General features: G+C 44.9%; 63 non-coding genes across 63 annotated transcripts; all 63 read left to right on the plus strand.

Annotated features, from left to right (window-relative positions):
* Positions 1-45: 45 nt before the first annotated feature.
* On the plus strand, positions 46-164 carry LOC140380014 (5S ribosomal RNA). Its single transcript, XR_011930854.1, has one exon. It is a non-coding gene; the product is annotated as a 5S ribosomal RNA (ribosomal RNA).
* A 159-nt stretch (positions 165-323) lies between these two features.
* LOC140380029 (5S ribosomal RNA) lies at positions 324-442 on the plus strand. Its single transcript, XR_011930868.1, has one exon. It is a non-coding gene; the product is annotated as a 5S ribosomal RNA (ribosomal RNA).
* A 160-nt stretch (positions 443-602) lies between these two features.
* LOC140380169 (5S ribosomal RNA) lies at positions 603-721 on the plus strand. Its single transcript, XR_011930999.1, has one exon. It is a non-coding gene; the product is annotated as a 5S ribosomal RNA (ribosomal RNA).
* A 149-nt stretch (positions 722-870) lies between these two features.
* Positions 871-989, plus strand: LOC140380015 (5S ribosomal RNA). The gene has a single exon (XR_011930855.1). It is a non-coding gene; the product is annotated as a 5S ribosomal RNA (ribosomal RNA).
* Positions 990-1,154: 165 nt separating this feature from the next.
* LOC140380042 (5S ribosomal RNA) lies at positions 1,155-1,273 on the plus strand. Its single transcript, XR_011930879.1, has one exon. It is a non-coding gene; the product is annotated as a 5S ribosomal RNA (ribosomal RNA).
* A 160-nt stretch (positions 1,274-1,433) lies between these two features.
* On the plus strand, positions 1,434-1,552 carry LOC140380128 (5S ribosomal RNA). The gene has a single exon (XR_011930960.1). It is a non-coding gene; the product is annotated as a 5S ribosomal RNA (ribosomal RNA).
* A 166-nt stretch (positions 1,553-1,718) lies between these two features.
* On the plus strand, positions 1,719-1,837 carry LOC140380170 (5S ribosomal RNA). Its single transcript, XR_011931000.1, has one exon. It is a non-coding gene; the product is annotated as a 5S ribosomal RNA (ribosomal RNA).
* A 149-nt stretch (positions 1,838-1,986) lies between these two features.
* LOC140380016 (5S ribosomal RNA) lies at positions 1,987-2,105 on the plus strand. The gene has a single exon (XR_011930856.1). It is a non-coding gene; the product is annotated as a 5S ribosomal RNA (ribosomal RNA).
* Positions 2,106-2,270: 165 nt separating this feature from the next.
* On the plus strand, positions 2,271-2,389 carry LOC140380018 (5S ribosomal RNA). Its single transcript, XR_011930858.1, has one exon. It is a non-coding gene; the product is annotated as a 5S ribosomal RNA (ribosomal RNA).
* A 165-nt stretch (positions 2,390-2,554) lies between these two features.
* LOC140380141 (5S ribosomal RNA) lies at positions 2,555-2,673 on the plus strand. The gene has a single exon (XR_011930973.1). It is a non-coding gene; the product is annotated as a 5S ribosomal RNA (ribosomal RNA).
* A 167-nt stretch (positions 2,674-2,840) lies between these two features.
* On the plus strand, positions 2,841-2,959 carry LOC140380019 (5S ribosomal RNA). The gene has a single exon (XR_011930859.1). It is a non-coding gene; the product is annotated as a 5S ribosomal RNA (ribosomal RNA).
* A 165-nt stretch (positions 2,960-3,124) lies between these two features.
* On the plus strand, positions 3,125-3,243 carry LOC140380020 (5S ribosomal RNA). The gene has a single exon (XR_011930860.1). It is a non-coding gene; the product is annotated as a 5S ribosomal RNA (ribosomal RNA).
* Positions 3,244-3,408: 165 nt separating this feature from the next.
* Positions 3,409-3,527, plus strand: LOC140380022 (5S ribosomal RNA). Its single transcript, XR_011930861.1, has one exon. It is a non-coding gene; the product is annotated as a 5S ribosomal RNA (ribosomal RNA).
* A 165-nt stretch (positions 3,528-3,692) lies between these two features.
* LOC140380142 (5S ribosomal RNA) lies at positions 3,693-3,811 on the plus strand. Its single transcript, XR_011930974.1, has one exon. It is a non-coding gene; the product is annotated as a 5S ribosomal RNA (ribosomal RNA).
* Positions 3,812-3,976: 165 nt separating this feature from the next.
* LOC140380171 (5S ribosomal RNA) lies at positions 3,977-4,095 on the plus strand. Its single transcript, XR_011931001.1, has one exon. It is a non-coding gene; the product is annotated as a 5S ribosomal RNA (ribosomal RNA).
* A 149-nt stretch (positions 4,096-4,244) lies between these two features.
* LOC140380023 (5S ribosomal RNA) lies at positions 4,245-4,363 on the plus strand. Its single transcript, XR_011930862.1, has one exon. It is a non-coding gene; the product is annotated as a 5S ribosomal RNA (ribosomal RNA).
* Positions 4,364-4,527: 164 nt separating this feature from the next.
* LOC140380024 (5S ribosomal RNA) lies at positions 4,528-4,646 on the plus strand. Its single transcript, XR_011930863.1, has one exon. It is a non-coding gene; the product is annotated as a 5S ribosomal RNA (ribosomal RNA).
* A 165-nt stretch (positions 4,647-4,811) lies between these two features.
* LOC140380025 (5S ribosomal RNA) lies at positions 4,812-4,930 on the plus strand. The gene has a single exon (XR_011930864.1). It is a non-coding gene; the product is annotated as a 5S ribosomal RNA (ribosomal RNA).
* A 159-nt stretch (positions 4,931-5,089) lies between these two features.
* LOC140380026 (5S ribosomal RNA) lies at positions 5,090-5,208 on the plus strand. The gene has a single exon (XR_011930865.1). It is a non-coding gene; the product is annotated as a 5S ribosomal RNA (ribosomal RNA).
* Positions 5,209-5,367: 159 nt separating this feature from the next.
* On the plus strand, positions 5,368-5,486 carry LOC140380027 (5S ribosomal RNA). The gene has a single exon (XR_011930866.1). It is a non-coding gene; the product is annotated as a 5S ribosomal RNA (ribosomal RNA).
* Positions 5,487-5,645: 159 nt separating this feature from the next.
* Positions 5,646-5,764, plus strand: LOC140380053 (5S ribosomal RNA). Its single transcript, XR_011930890.1, has one exon. It is a non-coding gene; the product is annotated as a 5S ribosomal RNA (ribosomal RNA).
* A 160-nt stretch (positions 5,765-5,924) lies between these two features.
* On the plus strand, positions 5,925-6,043 carry LOC140380065 (5S ribosomal RNA). The gene has a single exon (XR_011930901.1). It is a non-coding gene; the product is annotated as a 5S ribosomal RNA (ribosomal RNA).
* Positions 6,044-6,203: 160 nt separating this feature from the next.
* Positions 6,204-6,322, plus strand: LOC140380129 (5S ribosomal RNA). Its single transcript, XR_011930961.1, has one exon. It is a non-coding gene; the product is annotated as a 5S ribosomal RNA (ribosomal RNA).
* Positions 6,323-6,481: 159 nt separating this feature from the next.
* LOC140380076 (5S ribosomal RNA) lies at positions 6,482-6,600 on the plus strand. The gene has a single exon (XR_011930912.1). It is a non-coding gene; the product is annotated as a 5S ribosomal RNA (ribosomal RNA).
* A 160-nt stretch (positions 6,601-6,760) lies between these two features.
* On the plus strand, positions 6,761-6,879 carry LOC140380172 (5S ribosomal RNA). Its single transcript, XR_011931002.1, has one exon. It is a non-coding gene; the product is annotated as a 5S ribosomal RNA (ribosomal RNA).
* Positions 6,880-7,028: 149 nt separating this feature from the next.
* LOC140380028 (5S ribosomal RNA) lies at positions 7,029-7,147 on the plus strand. The gene has a single exon (XR_011930867.1). It is a non-coding gene; the product is annotated as a 5S ribosomal RNA (ribosomal RNA).
* Positions 7,148-7,312: 165 nt separating this feature from the next.
* On the plus strand, positions 7,313-7,431 carry LOC140380088 (5S ribosomal RNA). The gene has a single exon (XR_011930923.1). It is a non-coding gene; the product is annotated as a 5S ribosomal RNA (ribosomal RNA).
* Positions 7,432-7,591: 160 nt separating this feature from the next.
* LOC140380130 (5S ribosomal RNA) lies at positions 7,592-7,710 on the plus strand. The gene has a single exon (XR_011930962.1). It is a non-coding gene; the product is annotated as a 5S ribosomal RNA (ribosomal RNA).
* Positions 7,711-7,876: 166 nt separating this feature from the next.
* On the plus strand, positions 7,877-7,995 carry LOC140380173 (5S ribosomal RNA). The gene has a single exon (XR_011931003.1). It is a non-coding gene; the product is annotated as a 5S ribosomal RNA (ribosomal RNA).
* Positions 7,996-8,144: 149 nt separating this feature from the next.
* LOC140380030 (5S ribosomal RNA) lies at positions 8,145-8,263 on the plus strand. The gene has a single exon (XR_011930869.1). It is a non-coding gene; the product is annotated as a 5S ribosomal RNA (ribosomal RNA).
* A 165-nt stretch (positions 8,264-8,428) lies between these two features.
* On the plus strand, positions 8,429-8,547 carry LOC140380031 (5S ribosomal RNA). The gene has a single exon (XR_011930870.1). It is a non-coding gene; the product is annotated as a 5S ribosomal RNA (ribosomal RNA).
* A 165-nt stretch (positions 8,548-8,712) lies between these two features.
* Positions 8,713-8,831, plus strand: LOC140380143 (5S ribosomal RNA). The gene has a single exon (XR_011930975.1). It is a non-coding gene; the product is annotated as a 5S ribosomal RNA (ribosomal RNA).
* A 167-nt stretch (positions 8,832-8,998) lies between these two features.
* Positions 8,999-9,117, plus strand: LOC140380033 (5S ribosomal RNA). The gene has a single exon (XR_011930871.1). It is a non-coding gene; the product is annotated as a 5S ribosomal RNA (ribosomal RNA).
* A 165-nt stretch (positions 9,118-9,282) lies between these two features.
* On the plus strand, positions 9,283-9,401 carry LOC140380034 (5S ribosomal RNA). Its single transcript, XR_011930872.1, has one exon. It is a non-coding gene; the product is annotated as a 5S ribosomal RNA (ribosomal RNA).
* A 165-nt stretch (positions 9,402-9,566) lies between these two features.
* LOC140380035 (5S ribosomal RNA) lies at positions 9,567-9,685 on the plus strand. Its single transcript, XR_011930873.1, has one exon. It is a non-coding gene; the product is annotated as a 5S ribosomal RNA (ribosomal RNA).
* A 164-nt stretch (positions 9,686-9,849) lies between these two features.
* On the plus strand, positions 9,850-9,968 carry LOC140380144 (5S ribosomal RNA). The gene has a single exon (XR_011930976.1). It is a non-coding gene; the product is annotated as a 5S ribosomal RNA (ribosomal RNA).
* Positions 9,969-10,133: 165 nt separating this feature from the next.
* LOC140380174 (5S ribosomal RNA) lies at positions 10,134-10,252 on the plus strand. Its single transcript, XR_011931004.1, has one exon. It is a non-coding gene; the product is annotated as a 5S ribosomal RNA (ribosomal RNA).
* A 150-nt stretch (positions 10,253-10,402) lies between these two features.
* Positions 10,403-10,521, plus strand: LOC140380036 (5S ribosomal RNA). Its single transcript, XR_011930874.1, has one exon. It is a non-coding gene; the product is annotated as a 5S ribosomal RNA (ribosomal RNA).
* A 164-nt stretch (positions 10,522-10,685) lies between these two features.
* Positions 10,686-10,804, plus strand: LOC140380037 (5S ribosomal RNA). The gene has a single exon (XR_011930875.1). It is a non-coding gene; the product is annotated as a 5S ribosomal RNA (ribosomal RNA).
* A 165-nt stretch (positions 10,805-10,969) lies between these two features.
* LOC140380039 (5S ribosomal RNA) lies at positions 10,970-11,088 on the plus strand. Its single transcript, XR_011930876.1, has one exon. It is a non-coding gene; the product is annotated as a 5S ribosomal RNA (ribosomal RNA).
* Positions 11,089-11,247: 159 nt separating this feature from the next.
* LOC140380158 (5S ribosomal RNA) lies at positions 11,248-11,366 on the plus strand. The gene has a single exon (XR_011930989.1). It is a non-coding gene; the product is annotated as a 5S ribosomal RNA (ribosomal RNA).
* A 160-nt stretch (positions 11,367-11,526) lies between these two features.
* On the plus strand, positions 11,527-11,645 carry LOC140380040 (5S ribosomal RNA). Its single transcript, XR_011930877.1, has one exon. It is a non-coding gene; the product is annotated as a 5S ribosomal RNA (ribosomal RNA).
* A 159-nt stretch (positions 11,646-11,804) lies between these two features.
* On the plus strand, positions 11,805-11,923 carry LOC140380100 (5S ribosomal RNA). Its single transcript, XR_011930934.1, has one exon. It is a non-coding gene; the product is annotated as a 5S ribosomal RNA (ribosomal RNA).
* A 160-nt stretch (positions 11,924-12,083) lies between these two features.
* LOC140380112 (5S ribosomal RNA) lies at positions 12,084-12,202 on the plus strand. The gene has a single exon (XR_011930945.1). It is a non-coding gene; the product is annotated as a 5S ribosomal RNA (ribosomal RNA).
* Positions 12,203-12,362: 160 nt separating this feature from the next.
* On the plus strand, positions 12,363-12,481 carry LOC140380131 (5S ribosomal RNA). The gene has a single exon (XR_011930963.1). It is a non-coding gene; the product is annotated as a 5S ribosomal RNA (ribosomal RNA).
* Positions 12,482-12,647: 166 nt separating this feature from the next.
* Positions 12,648-12,766, plus strand: LOC140380175 (5S ribosomal RNA). The gene has a single exon (XR_011931005.1). It is a non-coding gene; the product is annotated as a 5S ribosomal RNA (ribosomal RNA).
* Positions 12,767-12,916: 150 nt separating this feature from the next.
* On the plus strand, positions 12,917-13,035 carry LOC140380041 (5S ribosomal RNA). Its single transcript, XR_011930878.1, has one exon. It is a non-coding gene; the product is annotated as a 5S ribosomal RNA (ribosomal RNA).
* A 164-nt stretch (positions 13,036-13,199) lies between these two features.
* On the plus strand, positions 13,200-13,318 carry LOC140380043 (5S ribosomal RNA). The gene has a single exon (XR_011930880.1). It is a non-coding gene; the product is annotated as a 5S ribosomal RNA (ribosomal RNA).
* Positions 13,319-13,483: 165 nt separating this feature from the next.
* LOC140380044 (5S ribosomal RNA) lies at positions 13,484-13,602 on the plus strand. Its single transcript, XR_011930881.1, has one exon. It is a non-coding gene; the product is annotated as a 5S ribosomal RNA (ribosomal RNA).
* A 165-nt stretch (positions 13,603-13,767) lies between these two features.
* On the plus strand, positions 13,768-13,886 carry LOC140380045 (5S ribosomal RNA). Its single transcript, XR_011930882.1, has one exon. It is a non-coding gene; the product is annotated as a 5S ribosomal RNA (ribosomal RNA).
* A 165-nt stretch (positions 13,887-14,051) lies between these two features.
* Positions 14,052-14,170, plus strand: LOC140380145 (5S ribosomal RNA). The gene has a single exon (XR_011930977.1). It is a non-coding gene; the product is annotated as a 5S ribosomal RNA (ribosomal RNA).
* Positions 14,171-14,336: 166 nt separating this feature from the next.
* LOC140380046 (5S ribosomal RNA) lies at positions 14,337-14,455 on the plus strand. The gene has a single exon (XR_011930883.1). It is a non-coding gene; the product is annotated as a 5S ribosomal RNA (ribosomal RNA).
* Positions 14,456-14,620: 165 nt separating this feature from the next.
* Positions 14,621-14,739, plus strand: LOC140380047 (5S ribosomal RNA). Its single transcript, XR_011930884.1, has one exon. It is a non-coding gene; the product is annotated as a 5S ribosomal RNA (ribosomal RNA).
* Positions 14,740-14,905: 166 nt separating this feature from the next.
* On the plus strand, positions 14,906-15,024 carry LOC140380048 (5S ribosomal RNA). Its single transcript, XR_011930885.1, has one exon. It is a non-coding gene; the product is annotated as a 5S ribosomal RNA (ribosomal RNA).
* A 165-nt stretch (positions 15,025-15,189) lies between these two features.
* LOC140380049 (5S ribosomal RNA) lies at positions 15,190-15,308 on the plus strand. The gene has a single exon (XR_011930886.1). It is a non-coding gene; the product is annotated as a 5S ribosomal RNA (ribosomal RNA).
* Positions 15,309-15,474: 166 nt separating this feature from the next.
* On the plus strand, positions 15,475-15,593 carry LOC140380050 (5S ribosomal RNA). The gene has a single exon (XR_011930887.1). It is a non-coding gene; the product is annotated as a 5S ribosomal RNA (ribosomal RNA).
* Positions 15,594-15,760: 167 nt separating this feature from the next.
* Positions 15,761-15,879, plus strand: LOC140380051 (5S ribosomal RNA). Its single transcript, XR_011930888.1, has one exon. It is a non-coding gene; the product is annotated as a 5S ribosomal RNA (ribosomal RNA).
* A 167-nt stretch (positions 15,880-16,046) lies between these two features.
* Positions 16,047-16,165, plus strand: LOC140380156 (5S ribosomal RNA). The gene has a single exon (XR_011930987.1). It is a non-coding gene; the product is annotated as a 5S ribosomal RNA (ribosomal RNA).
* A 168-nt stretch (positions 16,166-16,333) lies between these two features.
* On the plus strand, positions 16,334-16,452 carry LOC140380052 (5S ribosomal RNA). Its single transcript, XR_011930889.1, has one exon. It is a non-coding gene; the product is annotated as a 5S ribosomal RNA (ribosomal RNA).
* A 159-nt stretch (positions 16,453-16,611) lies between these two features.
* Positions 16,612-16,730, plus strand: LOC140380054 (5S ribosomal RNA). The gene has a single exon (XR_011930891.1). It is a non-coding gene; the product is annotated as a 5S ribosomal RNA (ribosomal RNA).
* Positions 16,731-16,894: 164 nt separating this feature from the next.
* LOC140380055 (5S ribosomal RNA) lies at positions 16,895-17,013 on the plus strand. Its single transcript, XR_011930892.1, has one exon. It is a non-coding gene; the product is annotated as a 5S ribosomal RNA (ribosomal RNA).
* Positions 17,014-17,177: 164 nt separating this feature from the next.
* On the plus strand, positions 17,178-17,296 carry LOC140380056 (5S ribosomal RNA). Its single transcript, XR_011930893.1, has one exon. It is a non-coding gene; the product is annotated as a 5S ribosomal RNA (ribosomal RNA).
* A 159-nt stretch (positions 17,297-17,455) lies between these two features.
* On the plus strand, positions 17,456-17,574 carry LOC140380057 (5S ribosomal RNA). Its single transcript, XR_011930894.1, has one exon. It is a non-coding gene; the product is annotated as a 5S ribosomal RNA (ribosomal RNA).
* The last annotated feature ends 126 nt before the right edge of the window (positions 17,575-17,700 follow it).

Here is a 17,700-nt window from a genome sequence, read left to right on the forward strand (position 1 = left end):
GATGCAAAAAAAGCAATTTATACGAGTTTTGACCTGGAACATTTCGCTCACGGCCATACCACCCTGGACCAGCCCGATCTCGTCTGATCTCGGAAGCCAAGCAGGGTTGGGCCTGGTTAGTACTTGGATGGGAGACCGCCTGGGAATACCAGGTGCTGTGAGCATTTTCACACTTTTTCACCTGTAAAAAAAAAAAAAAAAAGAAGTTTTTCATTGAGATATCCCAATTTTGACCGAGCAAGTGGCGTGAAGGTACTCTTCACGAAAAGACAGTGTTTGATGCAAAAAAAGCCATTTATACGAGTTTTGACCTGGAACATTTCGCTCACGGCCATACCACCCTGGACCAGCCCGATCTCATCTGATCTCGGAAGCCAAGCAGGGTTGGGCCTGGTTAGTACTTGGATGGGAGACCGCCTGGGAATACCAGGTGCTGTGAGCATTTTCACACTTTTTTCACCTGTAAAAAAAAAAAAAAAAAGAAGTTTTTCATTGAGATATCCCAATTTTGACCGAGCAAGTGGCGTGAAGGTACTCTTCACGAAAAGACAGTGTTTGATGCAAAAAAAGCCATTTATACGAGTTTTGACCTGGAACATTTCGCTCACGGCCATACCACCCTGGACCAGCCCGATCTCGTCTGATCTCGGAAGCCAAGCAGGGTTGGGCCTGGTTAGTACTTGGATGGGAGACCGCCTGGGAATACCAGGTGCTGTGAGCTTTTTCACCTGTCAAAAAAAAAAAAAAAAGAAGTTTTTCATTGAGATATCCCAATTTTGACCGAGCAAGTGGCGTGAAGGTACTCTTCACGAAAAGACAGTGTTTGATGCAAAAAAAGCCATTTATACGAGTTTTGACCTGGAACATTTCGCTCACGGCCATACCACCCTGGACCAGCCCGATCTCGTCTGATCTCGGAAGCCAAGCAGGGTTGGGCCTGGTTAGTACTTGGATGGGAGACCGCCTGGGAATACCAGGTGCTGTGAGCATTTTCACACTTTTTCACCTGTCAAAAAAAAAAAAAAAAAAAAAAGAAGTTTTTCATTGAGATATCCCAATTTTGACCGAGCAAGTGGCGTGAAGGTACTCTTCACGAAAAGACAGTGTTTGATGCAAAAAAAGCCATTTATACGAGTTTTGACCTGGAACATTTCGCTCACGGCCATACCACCCTGGACCAGCCCGATCTCATCTGATCTCGGAAGCCAAGCAGGGTTGGGCCTGGTTAGTACTTGGATGGGAGACCGCCTGGGAATACCAGGTGCTGTGAGCATTTTCACACTTTTTTCACCTGTAAAAAAAAAAAAAAAAAGAAGTTTTTCATTGAGATATCCCAATTTTGACCGAGCAAGTGGCGTGAAGGTACTCTTCACGAAAAGACAGTGTTTGATGCAAAAAAAGCCATTTATACGAGTTTTGACCTGGAACATTTCGCTCACGGCCATACCACCCTGGACCAGCCCGATCTCGTCTGGTCTCGGAAGCCAAGCAGGGTTGGGCCTGGTTAGTACTTGGATGGGAGACCGCCTGGGAATACCAGGTGCTGTGAGCATTTTCACACTTTTTCACCTGTCAAAAAAAAAAAAAAAAAAAAAAAGAAGTTTTTCATTGAGATATCCCAATTTTGACCGAGCAAGTGGCGTGAAGGTACTCTTCACGAAAAGACAGTGTTTGATGCAAAAAAAGCCATTTATACGAGTTTTGACCTGGAACATTTCGCTCACGGCCATACCACCCTGGACCAGCCCGATCTCGTCTGATCTCGGAAGCCAAGCAGGGTTGGGCCTGGTTAGTACTTGGATGGGAGACCGCCTGGGAATACCAGGTGCTGTGAGCTTTTTCACCTGTCAAAAAAAAAAAAAAAAGAAGTTTTTCATTGAGATATCCCAATTTTGACCGAGCAAGTGGCGTGAAGGTACTCTTCACGAAAAGACAGTGTTTGATGCAAAAAAAGCCATTTATACGAGTTTTGACCTGGAACATTTCGCTCACGGCCATACCACCCTGGACCAGCCCGATCTCGTCTGATCTCGGAAGCCAAGCAGGGTTGGGCCTGGTTAGTACTTGGATGGGAGACCGCCTGGGAATACCAGGTGCTGTGAGCATTTTCACACTTTTTCACCTGTCAAAAAAAAAAAAAAAAAAAAAAGAAGTTTTTCATTGAGATATCCCAATTTTGACCGAGCAAGTGGCGTGAAGGTACTCTTCACGAAAAGACAGTGTTTGATGCAAAAAAAGCCATTTATACGAGTTTTGACCTGGAACATTTTGCTCACGGCCATACCACCCTGGACCAGCCCGATCTCGTCTGATCTCGGAAGCCAAGCAGGGTTGGGCCTGGTTAGTACTTGGATGGGAGACCGCCTGGGAATACCAGGTGCTGTGAGCATTTTCACACTTTTTCACCTGTCAAAAAAAAAAAAAAAAAAAAAAGAAGTTTTTCATTGAGATATCCCAATTTTGACCGAGCAAGTGGCGTGAAGGTACTCTTCACGAAAAGACAGTGTTTGATGCAAAAAAAGCAATTTATACGAGTTTTGACCTGGAACATTTCACTCACGGCCATACCACCCTGGACCAGCCCGATCTCGTCTGATCTCGGAAGCCAAGCAGGGTTGGGCCTGGTTAGTACTTTGATGGGAGACCGCCTGGGAATACCAGGTGCTGTGAGCATTTTCACACTTTTTCACCTGTCAAAAAAAAAAAAAAAAAAAAAAAAGAAGTTTTTCATTGAGATATCCCAATTTTGACCGAGCAAGTGGCGTGAAGGTACTCTTCACGAAAAGACAGTGTTTGATGCAAAAAAAGCCATTTATACGAGTTTTGACCTGGAACATTTCGCTCACGGCCATACCACCCTGGACCAGCCCGATCTCGTCTGATCTCGGAAGCCAAGCAGGGTTGGGCCTGGTTAGTACTTGGATGGGAGACCGCCTGGGAATACCAGGTGCTGTGAGCATTTTCACACTTTTTCACCTGTCAAAAAAAAAAAAAAAAAAAAAAGAAGTTTTTCATTGAGATATCCCAATTTTGACCGAGCAAGTGGCGTGAAGGTACTCTTCACGAAAAGACAGTGTTTGATGCAAAAAAAGCCATTTATACGAGTTTTGACCTGGAACATTTCGCTCACGGCCATACCACCCTGGACCAGCCCGATCTCGTCTGATCTCGGAAGCCAAGCAGGGTTGGGCCTGGTTAGTACTTGGATGGGAGACCGCCTGGGAATACCAGGTGCTGTGAGCATTTTCACACTTTTTCACCTGTCAAAAAAAAAAAAAAAAAAAAAAGAAGTTTTTCATTGAGATATCCCAATTTTGACCGAGCAAGTGGCGTGAAGGTACTCTTCACGAAAAGACAGTGTTTGATGCAAAAAAAGCCATTTATACGAGTTTTGACCTGGAACATTTCGCTCACGGCCATACCACCCTGGACCAGCCCGATCTCGTCTGATCTCGGAAGCCAAGCAGGGTTGGGCCTGGTTAGTACTTGGATGGGAGACCGCCTGGGAATACCAGGTGCTGTGAGCATTTTCACACTTTTTCACCTGTCAAAAAAAAAAAAAAAAAAAAAAGAAGTTTTTCATTGAGATATCCCAATTTTGTCCGAGCAAGTGGCGTGAAGGTACTCTTCACGAAAAGACAGTGTTTGATGCAAAAAAAGCAATTTATACGAGTTTTGACCTGGAACATTTCACTCACGGCCATACCACCCTGGACCAGCCCGATCTCGTCTGATCTCGGAAGCCAAGCAGGGTTGGGCCTGGTTAGTACTTTGATGGGAGACCGCCTGGGAATACCAGGTGCTGTGAGCATTTTCACACTTTTTCACCTGTCAAAAAAAAAAAAAAAAAAAAAAGAAGTTTTTCATTGAGATATCCCAATTTTGACCGAGCAAGTGGCGTGAAGGTACTCTTCACGAAAAGACAGTGTTTGATGCAAAAAAAGCCATTTATACGAGTTTTGACCTGGAACATTTCGCTCACGGCCATACCACCCTGGACCAGCCCGATCTCGTCTGATCTCGGAAGCCAAGCAGGGTTGGGCCTGGTTAGTACTTGGATGGGAGACCGCCTGGGAATACCAGGTGCTGTGAGCTTTTTCACCTGTCAAAAAAAAAAAAAAAAGAAGTTTTTCATTGAGATATCCCAATTTTGACCGAGCAAGTGGCGTGAAGGTACTCTTCACGAAAAGACAGTGTTTGATGCAAAAAAAGCCATTTATACGAGTTTTGACCTGGAACATTTCGCTCACGGCCATACCACCCTGGACCAGCCCGATCTCGTCTGATCTCGGAAGCCAAGCAGGGTTGGGCCTGGTTAGTACTTGGATGGGAGACCGCCTGGGAATACCAGGTGCTGTGAGCATTTTCACACTTTTTCACCTGTCAAAAAAAAAAAAAAAAAAAAAGAAGTTTTTCATTGAGATATCCCAATTTTGACCGAGCAAGTGGCGTGAAGGTACTCTTCACGAAAAGACAGTGTTTGATGCAAAAAAAGCCATTTATACGAGTTTTGACCTGGAACATTTCGCTCACGGCCATACCACCCTGGACCAGCCCGATCTCGTCTGATCTCGGAAGCCAAGCAGGGTTGGGCCTGGTTAGTACTTGGATGGGAGACCGCCTGGGAATACCAGGTGCTGTGAGCATTTTCACACTTTTTCACCTGTCAAAAAAAAAAAAAAAAAAAAAAGAAGTTTTTCATTGAGATATCCCAATTTTGACCGAGCAAGTGGCGTGAAGGTACTCTTCACGAAAAGACAGTGTTTGATGCAAAAAAAGCCATTTATACGAGTTTTGACCTGGAACATTTCGCTCACGGCCATACCACCCTGGACCAGCCCGATCTCGTCTGATCTCGGAAGCCAAGCAGGGTTGGGCCTGGTTAGTACTTGGATGGGAGACCGCCTGGGAATACCAGGTGCTGTGAGCATTTTCACACTTTTTCACCTGTAAAAAAAAAAAAAAAAAGAAGTTTTTCATTGAGATATCCCAATTTTGACCGAGCAAGTGGCGTGAAGGTACTCTTCACGAAAAGACAGTGTTTGATGCAAAAAAAGCCATTTATACGAGTTTTGACCTGGAACATTTCGCTCACGGCCATACCACCCTGGACCAGCCCGATCTCGTCTGATCTCGGAAGCCAAGCAGGGTTGGGCCTGGTTAGTACTTGGATGGGAGACCGCCTGGGAATACCAGGTGCTGTGAGCATTTTCACACTTTTTCACCTGTAAAAAAAAAAAAAAAAAGAAGTTTTTCATTGAGATATCCCAATTTTGACCGAGCAAGTGGCGTGAAGGTACTCTTCACGAAAAGACAGTGTTTGATGCAAAAAAAGCAATTTATACGAGTTTTGACCTGGAACATTTCGCTCACGGCCATACCACCCTGGACCAGCCCGATCTCGTCTGATCTCGGAAGCCAAGCAGGGTTGGGCCTGGTTAGTACTTGGATGGGAGACCGCCTGGGAATACCAGGTGCTGTGAGCATTTTCACACTTTTTCACCTGTAAAAAAAAAAAAAAAAAGAAGTTTTTCATTGAGATATCCCAATTTTGACCGAGCAAGTGGCGTGAAGGTACTCTTCACGAAAAGACAGTGTTTGATGCAAAAAAAGCCATTTATACGAGTTTTGACCTGGAACATTTCGCTCACGGCCATACCACCCTGGACCAGCCCGATCTCATCTGATCTCGGAAGCCAAGCAGGGTTGGGCCTGGTTAGTACTTGGATGGGAGACCGCCTGGGAATACCAGGTGCTGTGAGCATTTTCACACTTTTTTCACCTGTAAAAAAAAAAAAAAAAAGAAGTTTTTCATTGAGATATCCCAATTTTGACCGAGCAAGTGGCGTGAAGGTACTCTTCACGAAAAGACAGTGTTTGATGCAAAAAAAGCCATTTATACGAGTTTTGACCTGGAACATTTCGCTCACGGCCATACCACCCTGGACCAGCCCGATCTCATCTGATCTCGGAAGCCAAGCAGGGTTGGGCCTGGTTAGTACTTGGATGGGAGACCGCCTGGGAATACCAGGTGCTGTGAGCATTTTCACACTTTTTTCACCTGTAAAAAAAAAAAAAAAAAGAAGTTTTTCATTGAGATATCCCAATTTTGACCGAGCAAGTGGCGTGAAGGTACTCTTCACGAAAAGACAGTGTTTGATGCAAAAAAAGCCATTTATACGAGTTTTGACCTGGAACATTTCGCTCACGGCCATACCACCCTGGACCAGCCCGATCTCGTCTGGTCTCGGAAGCCAAGCAGGGTTGGGCCTGGTTAGTACTTGGATGGGAGACCGCCTGGGAATACCAGGTGCTGTGAGCATTTTCACACTTTTTCACCTGTAAAAAAAAAAAAAAAAAGAAGTTTTTCATTGAGATATCCCAATTTTGACCGAGCAAGTGGCGTGAAGGTACTCTTCACGAAAAGACAGTGTTTGATGCAAAAAAAGCCATTTATACGAGTTTTGACCTGGAACATTTCGCTCACGGCCATACCACCCTGGACCAGCCCGATCTCATCTGATCTCGGAAGCCAAGCAGGGTTGGGCCTGGTTAGTACTTGGATGGGAGACCGCCTGGGAATACCAGGTGCTGTGAGCATTTTCACACTTTTTTCACCTGTAAAAAAAAAAAAAAAAAGAAGTTTTTCATTGAGATATCCCAATTTTGACCGAGCAAGTGGCGTGAAGGTACTCTTCACGAAAAGACAGTGTTTGATGCAAAAAAAGCCATTTATACGAGTTTTGACCTGGAACATTTCGCTCACGGCCATACCACCCTGGACCAGCCCGATCTCGTCTGATCTCGGAAGCCAAGCAGGGTTGGGCCTGGTTAGTACTTGGATGGGAGACCGCCTGGGAATACCAGGTGCTGTGAGCTTTTTCACCTGTCAAAAAAAAAAAAAAAAGAAGTTTTTCATTGAGATATCCCAATTTTGACCGAGCAAGTGGCGTGAAGGTACTCTTCACGAAAAGACAGTGTTTGATGCAAAAAAAGCCATTTATACGAGTTTTGACCTGGAACATTTCGCTCACGGCCATACCACCCTGGACCAGCCCGATCTCGTCTGATCTCGGAAGCCAAGCAGGGTTGGGCCTGGTTAGTACTTGGATGGGAGACCGCCTGGGAATACCAGGTGCTGTGAGCATTTTCACACTTTTTCACCTGTCAAAAAAAAAAAAAAAAAAAAAAGAAGTTTTTCATTGAGATATCCCAATTTTGACCGAGCAAGTGGCGTGAAGGTACTCTTCACGAAAAGACAGTGTTTGATGCAAAAAAAGCCATTTATACGAGTTTTGACCTGGAACATTTCGCTCACGGCCATACCACCCTGGACCAGCCCGATCTCATCTGATCTCGGAAGCCAAGCAGGGTTGGGCCTGGTTAGTACTTGGATGGGAGACCGCCTGGGAATACCAGGTGCTGTGAGCATTTTCACACTTTTTTCACCTGTAAAAAAAAAAAAAAAAAGAAGTTTTTCATTGAGATATCCCAATTTTGACCGAGCAAGTGGCGTGAAGGTACTCTTCACGAAAAGACAGTGTTTGATGCAAAAAAAGCCATTTATACGAGTTTTGACCTGGAACATTTCGCTCACGGCCATACCACCCTGGACCAGCCCGATCTCGTCTGGTCTCGGAAGCCAAGCAGGGTTGGGCCTGGTTAGTACTTGGATGGGAGACCGCCTGGGAATACCAGGTGCTGTGAGCATTTTCACACTTTTTCACCTGTCAAAAAAAAAAAAAAAAAAAAAAAGAAGTTTTTCATTGAGATATCCCAATTTTGACCGAGCAAGTGGCGTGAAGGTACTCTTCACGAAAAGACAGTGTTTGATGCAAAAAAAGCCATTTATACGAGTTTTGACCTGGAACATTTCGCTCACGGCCATACCACCCTGGACCAGCCCGATCTCGTCTGATCTCGGAAGCCAAGCAGGGTTGGGCCTGGTTAGTACTTGGATGGGAGACCGCCTGGGAATACCAGGTGCTGTGAGCTTTTTCACCTGTCAAAAAAAAAAAAAAAAGAAGTTTTTCATTGAGATATCCCAATTTTGACCGAGCAAGTGGCGTGAAGGTACTCTTCACGAAAAGACAGTGTTTGATGCAAAAAAAGCCATTTATACGAGTTTTGACCTGGAACATTTCGCTCACGGCCATACCACCCTGGACCAGCCCGATCTCGTCTGATCTCGGAAGCCAAGCAGGGTTGGGCCTGGTTAGTACTTGGATGGGAGACCGCCTGGGAATACCAGGTGCTGTGAGCATTTTCACACTTTTTCACCTGTCAAAAAAAAAAAAAAAAAAAAAAGAAGTTTTTCATTGAGATATCCCAATTTTGACCGAGCAAGTGGCGTGAAGGTACTCTTCACGAAAAGACAGTGTTTGATGCAAAAAAAGCCATTTATACGAGTTTTGACCTGGAACATTTTGCTCACGGCCATACCACCCTGGACCAGCCCGATCTCGTCTGATCTCGGAAGCCAAGCAGGGTTGGGCCTGGTTAGTACTTGGATGGGAGACCGCCTGGGAATACCAGGTGCTGTGAGCATTTTCACACTTTTTCACCTGTCAAAAAAAAAAAAAAAAAAAAAAGAAGTTTTTCATTGAGATATCCCAATTTTGACCGAGCAAGTGGCGTGAAGGTACTCTTCACGAAAAGACAGTGTTTGATGCAAAAAAAGCAATTTATACGAGTTTTGACCTGGAACATTTCACTCACGGCCATACCACCCTGGACCAGCCCGATCTCGTCTGATCTCGGAAGCCAAGCAGGGTTGGGCCTGGTTAGTACTTTGATGGGAGACCGCCTGGGAATACCAGGTGCTGTGAGCATTTTCACACTTTTTCACCTGTCAAAAAAAAAAAAAAAAAAAAAAAAGAAGTTTTTCATTGAGATATCCCAATTTTGACCGAGCAAGTGGCGTGAAGGTACTCTTCACGAAAAGACAGTGTTTGATGCAAAAAAAGCCATTTATACGAGTTTTGACCTGGAACATTTCGCTCACGGCCATACCACCCTGGACCAGCCCGATCTCGTCTGATCTCGGAAGCCAAGCAGGGTTGGGCCTGGTTAGTACTTGGATGGGAGACCGCCTGGGAATACCAGGTGCTGTGAGCATTTTCACACTTTTTCACCTGTCAAAAAAAAAAAAAAAAAAAAAAGAAGTTTTTCATTGAGATATCCCAATTTTGACCGAGCAAGTGGCGTGAAGGTACTCTTCACGAAAAGACAGTGTTTGATGCAAAAAAAGCCATTTATACGAGTTTTGACCTGGAACATTTCGCTCACGGCCATACCACCCTGGACCAGCCCGATCTCGTCTGATCTCGGAAGCCAAGCAGGGTTGGGCCTGGTTAGTACTTGGATGGGAGACCGCCTGGGAATACCAGGTGCTGTGAGCATTTTCACACTTTTTCACCTGTCAAAAAAAAAAAAAAAAAAAAAAGAAGTTTTTCATTGAGATATCCCAATTTTGACCGAGCAAGTGGCGTGAAGGTACTCTTCACGAAAAGACAGTGTTTGATGCAAAAAAAGCCATTTATACGAGTTTTGACCTGGAACATTTCGCTCACGGCCATACCACCCTGGACCAGCCCGATCTCGTCTGATCTCGGAAGCCAAGCAGGGTTGGGCCTGGTTAGTACTTGGATGGGAGACCGCCTGGGAATACCAGGTGCTGTGAGCATTTTCACACTTTTTCACCTGTCAAAAAAAAAAAAAAAAAAAAAGAAGTTTTTCATTGAGATATCCCAATTTTGTCCGAGCAAGTGGCGTGAAGGTACTCTTCACGAAAAGACAGTGTTTGATGCAAAAAAAGCAATTTATACGAGTTTTGACCTGGAACATTTCACTCACGGCCATACCACCCTGGACCAGCCCGATCTCGTCTGATCTCGGAAGCCAAGCAGGGTTGGGCCTGGTTAGTACTTTGATGGGAGACCGCCTGGGAATACCAGGTGCTGTGAGCATTTTCACACTTTTTCACCTGTCAAAAAAAAAAAAAAAAAAAAAAGAAGTTTTTCATTGAGATATCCCAATTTTGACCGAGCAAGTGGCGTGAAGGTACTCTTCACGAAAAGACAGTGTTTGATGCAAAAAAAGCCATTTATACGAGTTTTGACCTGGAACATTTCGCTCACGGCCATACCACCCTGGACCAGCCCGATCTCGTCTGATCTCGGAAGCCAAGCAGGGTTGGGCCTGGTTAGTACTTGGATGGGAGACCGCCTGGGAATACCAGGTGCTGTGAGCTTTTTCACCTGTCAAAAAAAAAAAAAAAAAGAAGTTTTTCATTGAGATATCCCAATTTTGACCGAGCAAGTGGCGTGAAGGTACTCTTCACGAAAAGACAGTGTTTGATGCAAAAAAAGCCATTTATACGAGTTTTGACCTGGAACATTTCGCTCACGGCCATACCACCCTGGACCAGCCCGATCTCGTCTGATCTCGGAAGCCAAGCAGGGTTGGGCCTGGTTAGTACTTGGATGGGAGACCGCCTGGGAATACCAGGTGCTGTGAGCATTTTCACACTTTTTCACCTGTCAAAAAAAAAAAAAAAAAAAAAGAAGTTTTTCATTGAGATATCCCAATTTTGACCGAGCAAGTGGCGTGAAGGTACTCTTCACGAAAAGACAGTGTTTGATGCAAAAAAAGCCATTTATACGAGTTTTGACCTGGAACATTTCGCTCACGGCCATACCACCCTGGACCAGCCCGATCTCGTCTGATCTCGGAAGCCAAGCAGGGTTGGGCCTGGTTAGTACTTGGATGGGAGACCGCCTGGGAATACCAGGTGCTGTGAGCATTTTCACACTTTTTCACCTGTCAAAAAAAAAAAAAAAAAAAAAAGAAGTTTTTCATTGAGATATCCCAATTTTGACCGAGCAAGTGGCGTGAAGGTACTCTTCACGAAAAGACAGTGTTTGATGCAAAAAAAGCCATTTATACGAGTTTTGACCTGGAACATTTCGCTCACGGCCATACCACCCTGGACCAGCCCGATCTCGTCTGATCTCGGAAGCCAAGCAGGGTTGGGCCTGGTTAGTACTTGGATGGGAGACCGCCTGGGAATACCAGGTGCTGTGAGCATTTTCACACTTTTTCACCTGTAAAAAAAAAAAAAAAAAGAAGTTTTTCATTGAGATATCCCAATTTTGACCGAGCAAGTGGCGTGAAGGTACTCTTCACGAAAAGACAGTGTTTGATGCAAAAAAAGCCATTTATACGAGTTTTGACCTGGAACATTTCGCTCACGGCCATACCACCCTGGACCAGCCCGATCTCGTCTGATCTCGGAAGCCAAGCAGGGTTGGGCCTGGTTAGTACTTGGATGGGAGACCGCCTGGGAATACCAGGTGCTGTGGAGCATTTTCACACTTTTTCACCTGTAAAAAAAAAAAAAAAAAGAAGTTTTTCATTGAGATATCCCAATTTTGACCGAGCAAGTGGCGTGAAGGTACTCTTCACGAAAAGACAGTGTTTGATGCAAAAAAAGCAATTTATACGAGTTTTGACCTGGAACATTTCGCTCACGGCCATACCACCCTGGACCAGCCCGATCTCGTCTGATCTCGGAAGCCAAGCAGGGTTGGGCCTGGTTAGTACTTGGATGGGAGACCGCCTGGGAATACCAGGTGCTGTGAGCATTTTCACACTTTTTCACCTGTAAAAAAAAAAAAAAAAAGAAGTTTTTCATTGAGATATCCCAATTTTGACCGAGCAAGTGGCGTGAAGGTACTCTTCACGAAAAGACAGTGTTTGATGCAAAAAAAGCCATTTATACGAGTTTTGACCTGGAACATTTCGCTCACGGCCATACCACCCTGGACCAGCCCGATCTCATCTGATCTCGGAAGCCAAGCAGGGTTGGGCCTGGTTAGTACTTGGATGGGAGACCGCCTGGGAATACCAGGTGCTGTGAGCATTTTCACACTTTTTTCACCTGTAAAAAAAAAAAAAAAAAGAAGTTTTTCATTGAGATATCCCAATTTTGACCGAGCAAGTGGCGTGAAGGTACTCTTCACGAAAAGACAGTGTTTGATGCAAAAAAAGCCATTTATACGAGTTTTGACCTGGAACATTTCGCTCACGGCCATACCACCCTGGACCAGCCCGATCTCATCTGATCTCGGAAGCCAAGCAGGGTTGGGCCTGGTTAGTACTTGGATGGGAGACCGCCTGGGAATACCAGGTGCTGTGAGCATTTTCACACTTTTTTCACCTGTAAAAAAAAAAAAAAAAAGAAGTTTTTCATTGAGATATCCCAATTTTGACCGAGCAAGTGGCGTGAAGGTACTCTTCACGAAAAGACAGTGTTTGATGCAAAAAAAGCCATTTATACGAGTTTTGACCTGGAACATTTCGCTCACGGCCATACCACCCTGGACCAGCCCGATCTCGTCTGGTCTCGGAAGCCAAGCAGGGTTGGGCCTGGTTAGTACTTGGATGGGAGACCGCCTGGGAATACCAGGTGCTGTGAGCATTTTCACACTTTTTCACCTGTCAAAAAAAAAAAAAAAAAAAAAAAGAAGTTTTTCATTGAGATATCCCAATTTTGACCGAGCAAGTGGCGTGAAGGTACTCTTCACGAAAAGACAGTGTTTGATGCAAAAAAAGCCATTTATACGAGTTTTGACCTGGAACATTTCGCTCACGGCCATACCACCCTGGACCAGCCCGATCTCGTCTGATCTCGGAAGCCAAGCAGGGTTGGGCCTGGTTAGTACTTGGATGGGAGACCGCCTGGGAATACCAGGTGCTGTGAGCTTTTTCACCTGTCAAAAAAAAAAAAAAAAAGAAGTTTTTCATTGAGATATCCCAATTTTGACCGAGCAAGTGGCGTGAAGGTACTCTTCACGAAAAGACAGTGTTTGATGCAAAAAAAGCCATTTATACGAGTTTTGACCTGGAACATTTCGCTCACGGCCATACCACCCTGGACCAGCCCGATCTCGTCTGATCTCGGAAGCCAAGCAGGGTTGGGCCTGGTTAGTACTTGGATGGGAGACCGCCTGGGAATACCAGGTGCTGTGAGCATTTTCACACTTTTTCACCTGTCAAAAAAAAAAAAAAAAAAAAAGAAGTTTTTCATTGAGATATCCCAATTTTGACCGAGCAAGTGGCGTGAAGGTACTCTTCACGAAAAGACAGTGTTTGATGCAAAAAAAGCCATTTATACGAGTTTTGACCTGGAACATTTTGCTCACGGCCATACCACCCTGGACCAGCCCGATCTCGTCTGATCTCGGAAGCCAAGCAGGGTTGGGCCTGGTTAGTACTTGGATGGGAGACCGCCTGGGAATACCAGGTGCTGTGAGCATTTTCACACTTTTTCACCTGTCAAAAAAAAAAAAAAAAAAAAAAGAAGTTTTTCATTGAGATATCCCAATTTTGACCGAGCAAGTGGCGTGAAGGTACTCTTCACGAAAAGACAGTGTTTGATGCAAAAAAAGCCATTTATACGAGTTTTGACCTGGAACATTTCGCTCACGGCCATACCACCCTGGACCAGCCCGATCTCGTCTGATCTCGGAAGCCAAGCAGGGTTGGGCCTGGTTAGTACTTGGATGGGAGACCGCCTGGGAATACCAGGTGCTGTGAGCATTTTCACACTTTTTCACCTGTCAAAAATAAAAAAAAAAAAAAAAGAAGTTTTTCATTGAGATATCCCAATTTTGACCGAGCAAGTGGCGTGAAGGTACTCTTCACGAAAAGACAGTGTTTGATGCAAAAAAAGCCATTTATACGAGTTTTGACCTGGAACATTTCGCTCACGGCCATACCACCCTGGACCAGCCCGATCTCGTCTGATCTCGGAAGCCAAGCAGGGTTGGGCCTGGTTAGTACTTGGATGGGAGACCGCCTGGGAATACCAGGTGCTGTGAGCATTTTCACACTTTTTCACCTGTCAAAAAAAAAAGAAAAAAAAAAAGAAGTTTTTCATTGAGATATCCCAATTTTGACCGAGCAAGTGGCGTGAAGGTACTCTTCACGAAAAGACAGTGTTTGATGCAAAAAAAGCAATTTATACGAGTTTTGACCTGGAACATTTCACTCACGGCCATACCACCCTGGACCAGCCCGATCTCGTCTGATCTCGGAAGCCAAGCAGGGTTGGGCCTGGTTAGTACTTTGATGGGAGACCGCCTGGGAATACCAGGTGCTGTGAGCATTTTCACACTTTTTCACCTGTCAAAAAAAAAAAAAAAAAAAAAAAGAAGTTTTTCATTGAGATATCCCAATTTTGACCGAGCAAGTGGCGTGAAGGTACTCTTCACGAAAAGACAGTGTTTGATGCAAAAAAAGCCATTTATACGAGTTTTGACCTGGAACATTTCGCTCACGGCCATACCACCCTGGACCAGCCCGATCTCGTCTGATCTCGGAAGCCAAGCAGGGTTGGGCCTGGTTAGTACTTGGATGGGAGACCGCCTGGGAATACCAGGTGCTGTGAGCATTTTCACACTTTTTCACCTGTCAAAAAAAAAAAAAAAAAAAAAAGAAGTTTTTCATTGAGATATCCCAATTTTGACCGAGCAAGTGGCGTGAAGGTACTCTTCACGAAAAGACAGTGTTTGATGCAAAAAAAGCCATTTATACGAGTTTTGACCTGGAACATTTCGCTCACGGCCATACCACCCTGGACCAGCCCGATCTCGTCTGATCTCGGAAGCCAAGCAGGGTTGGGCCTGGTTAGTACTTGGATGGGAGACCGCCTGGGAATACCAGGTGCTGTGAGCATTTTCACACTTTTTCACCTGTCAAAAAAAAAAAAAAAAAAAAAAAGAAGTTTTTCATTGAGATATCCCAATTTTGACCGAGCAAGTGGCGTGAAGGTACTCTTCACGAAAAGACAGTGTTTGATGCAAAAAAAGCCATTTATACGAGTTTTGACCTGGAACATTTCGCTCACGGCCATACCACCCTGGACCAGCCCGATCTCGTCTGATCTCGGAAGCCAAGCAGGGTTGGGCCTGGTTAGTACTTGGATGGGAGACCGCCTGGGAATACCAGGTGCTGTGAGCATTTTCACACTTTTTCACCTGTCAAAAAAAAAAAAAAAAAAAAAAGAAGTTTTTCATTGAGATATCCCAATTTTGACCGAGCAAGTGGCGTGAAGGTACTCTTCACGAAAAGACAGTGTTTGATGCAAAAAAAGCCATTTATACGAGTTTTGACCTGGAACATTTCGCTCACGGCCATACCACCCTGGACCAGCCCGATCTCGTCTGATCTCGGAAGCCAAGCAGGGTTGGGCCTGGTTAGTACTTGGATGGGAGACCGCCTGGGAATACCAGGTGCTGTGAGCATTTTCACACTTTTTCACCTGTCAAAAAAAAAAAAAAAAAAAAAAAGAAGTTTTTCATTGAGATATCCCAATTTTGACCGAGCAAGTGGCGTGAAGGTACTCTTCACGAAAAGACAGTGTTTGATGCAAAAAAAGCCATTTATACGAGTTTTGACCTGGAACATTTCGCTCACGGCCATACCACCCTGGACCAGCCCGATCTCGTCTGATCTCGGAAGCCAAGCAGGGTTGGGCCTGGTTAGTACTTGGATGGGAGACCGCCTGGGAATACCAGGTGCTGTGAGCATTTTCACACTTTTTCACCTGTCAAAAAAAAAAAAAAAAAAAAAAAAGAAGTTTTTCATTGAGATATCCCAATTTTGACCGAGCAAGTGGCGTGAAGGTACTCTTCACGAAAAGACAGTGTTTGATGCAAAAAAAGCCATTTATACGAGTTTTGACCTGGAACATTTCGCTCACGGCCATACCACCCTGGACCAGCCCGATCTCGTCTGATCTCGGAAGCCAAGCAGGGTTGGGCCTGGTTAGTACTTGGATGGGAGACCGCCTGGGAATACCAGGTGCTGTGAGCATTTTCACACTTTTTCACCTGTCAAAAAAAAAAAAAAAAAAAAAAAAGAAGTTTTTCATTGAGATATCCCAATTTTGACCGAGCAAGTGGCGTGAAGGTACTCTTCACGAAAAGACAGTGTTTGATGCAAAAAAAGCCATTTATACGAGTTTTGACCTGGAACATTTCGCTCACGGCCATACCACCCTGGACCAGCCCGATCTCGTCTGATCTCGGAAGCCAAGCAGGGTTGGGCCTGGTTAGTACTTGGATGGGAGACCGCCTGGGGATACCAGGTGCTGTGAGCATTTTCACACTTTTTCACCTGTCAAAAAAAAAAAAAAAAAAAAAAAAAGAAGTTTTTCATTGAGATATCCCAATTTTGACCGAGCAAGTGGCGTGAAGGTACTCTTCACGAAAAGACAGTGTTTGATGCAAAAAAAGCAATTTATACGAGTTTTGACCTGGAACATTTCGCTCACGGCCATACCACCCTGGACCAGCCCGATCTCGTCTGATCTCGGAAGCCAAGCAGGGTTGGGCCTGGTTAGTACTTGGATGGGAGACCGCCTGGGAATACCAGGTGCTGTGAGCATTTTCACACTTTTTCACCTGTAAAAAAAAAAAAAAAAAGAAGTTTTTCATTGAGATATCCCAATTTTGACCGAGCAAGTGGCGTGAAGGTACTCTTCACGAAAAGACAGTGTTTGATGCAAAAAAAGCAATTTATACGAGTTTTGACCTGGAACATTTCGCTCACGGCCATACCACCCTGGACCAGCCCGATCTCGTCTGATCTCGGAAGCCAAGCAGGGTTGGGCCTGGTTAGTACTTGGATGGGAGACCGCCTGGGAATACCAGGTGCTGTGAGCATTTTCACACTTTTTCACCTGTCAAAAAAAAAAAAAAAAAAAAAGAAGTTTTTCATTGAGATATCCCAATTTTGACCGAGCAAGTGGCGTGAAGGTACTCTTCACGAAAAGACAGTGTTTGATGCAAAAAAAGCCATTTATACGAGTTTTGACCTGGAACATTTCGCTCACGGCCATACCACCCTGGACCAGCCCGATCTCGTCTGATCTCGGAAGCCAAGCAGGGTTGGGCCTGGTTAGTACTTGGATGGGAGACCGCCTGGGAATACCAGGTGCTGTGAGCATTTTCACACTTTTTCACCTGTCAAAAAAAAAAAAAAAAAAAAAGAAGTTTTTCATTGAGATATCCCAATTTTGACCGAGCAAGTGGCGTGAAGGTACTCTTCACGAAAAGACAGTGTTTGATGCAAAAAAAGCCATTTATACGAGTTTTGACCTGGAACATTTCGCTCACGGCCATACCACCCTGGACCAGCCCGATCTCGTCTGATCTCGGAAGCCAAGCAGGGTTGGGCCTGGTTAGTACTTGGATGGGAGACCGCCTGGGAATACCAGGTGCTGTGAGCATTTTCACACTTTTTCACCTGTAAAAAAAAAAAAAAAAAGAAGTTTTTCATTGAGATATCCCAATTTTGACCGAGCAAGTGGCGTGAAGGTACTCTTCACGAAAAGACAGTGTTTGATGCAAAAAAAGCAATTTATACGAGTTTTGACCTGGAACATTTCGCTCACGGCCATACCACCCTGGACCAGCCCGATCTCGTCTGATCTCGGAAGCCAAGCAGGGTTGGGCCTGGTTAGTACTTGGATGGGAGACCGCCTGGGAATACCAGGTGCTGTGAGCATTTTCACACTTTTTCACCTGTAAAAAAAAAAAAAAAAAGAAGTTTTTCATTGAGATATCCCAATTTTGACCGAGCAAGTGGCGTGAAGGTACTCTTCACGAAAAGACAGTGTTTGATGCAAAAAAA

Source organism: Eucyclogobius newberryi, unplaced genomic scaffold, assembly GCF_026437365.1.
Source record: "Eucyclogobius newberryi isolate DKJ021-1_F unplaced genomic scaffold, fEucNew1.0.hap1 SCAF_447, whole genome shotgun sequence".
NCBI lineage: Eukaryota > Metazoa > Chordata > Actinopteri > Gobiiformes > Gobiidae > Eucyclogobius > Eucyclogobius newberryi.